The sequence below is a fragment of the Sinocyclocheilus anshuiensis genome, unplaced genomic scaffold (genome assembly GCF_001515605.1).
Source record: "Sinocyclocheilus anshuiensis isolate Anshui unplaced genomic scaffold, SAMN03320099.WGS_v1.1 scaffold2578, whole genome shotgun sequence".
Classification (NCBI taxonomy): domain Eukaryota; kingdom Metazoa; phylum Chordata; class Actinopteri; order Cypriniformes; family Cyprinidae; genus Sinocyclocheilus; species Sinocyclocheilus anshuiensis.
In genome coordinates this window covers 17,576-20,398 of record NW_015552718.1, presented here as the reverse complement: position 1 = coordinate 20,398, position 2,823 = coordinate 17,576, and the positions used below count along the sequence as shown (strand labels likewise).

Sequence of the window (2,823 nt, the reverse complement as noted above, 5' to 3'; positions counted from 1 at the left end):
TTTAAACTGAAAAATTGTACAAAAGTTTATTGAAAATTCACTTTACAGAACAGGCTACATGAATAGTTAACTATTCAAGTAACGCATCAGACCTGCACGAACATCCCTGCCCTCCTCCTCTACAGCCTGTGGCACTGCCACCACGGTCTCTGCTGCTGGTGGTAAATCCCAAGCATTCACATAGGCCTCTCCATGACTCTCACAAAGGTTATGTAGAGCACAACATGTCAGCACCATGGATTTCACAAGGTTGACAGCACAGTCATTTCTTTTCATGAGGCATCGCCATCTTCCTTTTAATCGACCAAAGGCATTTTCAACAACTACGCGTGCTCTGCAGATTTTCATGTTGTAGACCTGCTGTTCTGCTGTCAGGTGTCCAGTGTCAATGAATGGTTTTAAGAGCCAGTTCTGCAAGGGATAGGCAGAGTCTCCTAGGATGTAGTAGCCAGCAGTCACCCCACCTATGTTTCTGGTGTTAGCTGGTATGTGGTTTCCACGGCTTGCCAACTCCCAGTGTTGACAGTCTCAAAACCCGAGCATCATGCAGGCTTCCAGGCAGTCCTGTGAAAACATTCCAGAAAAGTCCCTTTCCATCCACAACACCTTGAAGGATGATGGAGTGCCAGCCTTTACGGTTGAAATAGTCACAGTGATATTCCTCTGGTGCTATGATGGGGATGTGTGATCCATCAATAGCACCAATACAGTGTGGGAGTCCCCACCTGTTCTCAATGTAGGCAGCCATTTCTTTAAACTTTTCCTGATCTGGATAACGAATTTGCTCTGGTACCAACAGGGTTTCTGCTGCTGCACAGAACTCCTGAACACACCGACACACAGTTGTTATGCTTACACCAAAAAGATGTCCAACACTTCTGTACTCAGCGCCGGTTGCAAGCTTCCACAGTGCGATGGCTACTCTTTTCTTTAGAGGTACACACACGCGGAAGTTTGTGTCCTGTCTCTCCATCGCTGGACGCAGTTTGTTGCATAAGTGGATAAATGTTTCTTCGGACATTCTAAAGTTCTCCAGCCACTGAGTGTCTGTAAAACCGGGAACAATCACATCCCACCACTCTGAAGCTCGGTTAAATGTCCAAACAGATGGTCTGTTGCGGCGACTTTTTTGCGAAATGTGGAATACACAGAATACACAGAATACGCATTTTAATATGTTATACTGGCAGTTAAGTTCAATATTTGCTTTGCGACAGTTGGCTAGCGAGCTGTACCGTGCCGTACCATGCAGTGGAAAAGCGCCATTAGTTGTACCTGTGGGACTGATCTCATTAAGTTTCTTTAAATTCCCATCAGATCCTTCCTGATAAAGTTTAAAGGAATATTCGGGGAAGTTTCTCACAAACATGGTTAAAAATGCTTCTGTTTGAGCAGCACTTGCATTATCTAGTTGTTTTGCTTCATCTACAGCATTCTGTACAAAACTGACTTTATAAGTGTTTTTATTTTCATGCATGATTTCAGACAGAACCTGAGAGAGGAGCCGAATGGGTCCTAAAATCTCTCCAGAGTCTAAACGCTTCAGCTGATTGATGACAAACCAAATTTCAGCTAGTAATCCATTCAGAGTTTCCATGAGAGGCATATTATTATTCAAATAAACCACTTCAAGACCTTTGTCCAGCATTAATGAGTCCACCTCATCCACTATAACACACTGAAACTCTCTCTTAGGTCTCACATCTTTTCTGTGGAAGCACTGTCTCAGAAAATCACCTGCAAAACTCTGAGTCGTACCATAAACCACCTGGCATTCATAGCAGATCTTCAGCTCTTTGTCTTCTGATTTATTGGTGTTGGCGTCAACAGTGATATTCAGTCTCTTATAAAATGCAGACCATTCTTCAGTGTCTCTTTCAGCAAGTACAGGAGAACTGGAGATGATATCAGGGGTGATTCCCATCATGACCTGATATGCTGCAAACATTGCCACGATACACAACTTTCCTTCTCCTGTTCCAACCTGAACCAGCCGACTTGATTTAGAAAGAACCAGAATGCACCAGCTCACCATCTGAGTCAGGAGAGGTTTATATTTCATTGTCTTTTCTACAGCTTTGCAGAGTTTAAACAAACTTTCCTTTATTTCTTGTAGATGTGATGCTGTGGAATATGATAGACATTTGGAGACAGAAGACACAATATCTTTCACTTGTGCCATCATTTCTTCATCAATAACTGCTTGTTCACAGATTTCCTTCATAATCTCATCCAGTGTTTTCTCATCAGTGTTTTTGGCTATTTTATTAATTTCTTCCTCAACCTGATCCACAATGTTACTGTCATTCGATGTCAAATCAGACACACTTATTTTGTGAATCTCCACTTGATGAAGGATTCTCATCGTCCATGTGTGAAAATCCTCATTCCTGCCATTACATTCTTTCACGAGGGCTTTAAACAACTTAACAACATCATCTTTTGCCCATTGTCCGTTCTTCAGCAGGGAAAGCAGTCGTGATGACAGCAGCTTTCCTGATGATTCCATTTTCAAAACTCTGGAAATGCAGTTCAAAATGTATAAATTTAATTTTCCTTAATAGTATAATAATCATATTTTTAAAGCTACACTATGTAACATAGTGTTTTAAAGCTACACTATGTCCCTCTACCAGTTAATAATAAACAAATGCACGGTTCCCACAGAATAATATTGTTTTGGTCATGTTCCAGGTCCTCTTCATGGATGATTGTGGTTTGCGACAATAGTGTACACATGGAAATCTAAACAAGATGTTGTTTGAGCAAGTTCTATACTGAATCTAATACTGTTGTTTTGACTTGATACAATTATCTATAGAG

At 41.3% G+C, this 2,823-nt stretch overlaps 1 pseudogene; it reads right to left on the bottom strand.

Annotated features, from left to right (window-relative positions):
* LOC107667796 (protein translocase subunit SecA-like) overlaps positions 1–2,509 on the bottom strand; it is a 6,567-nt pseudogene extending 4,058 nt beyond the window's left edge.
* Positions 2,510–2,823: the final 314 nt, after the last annotated feature.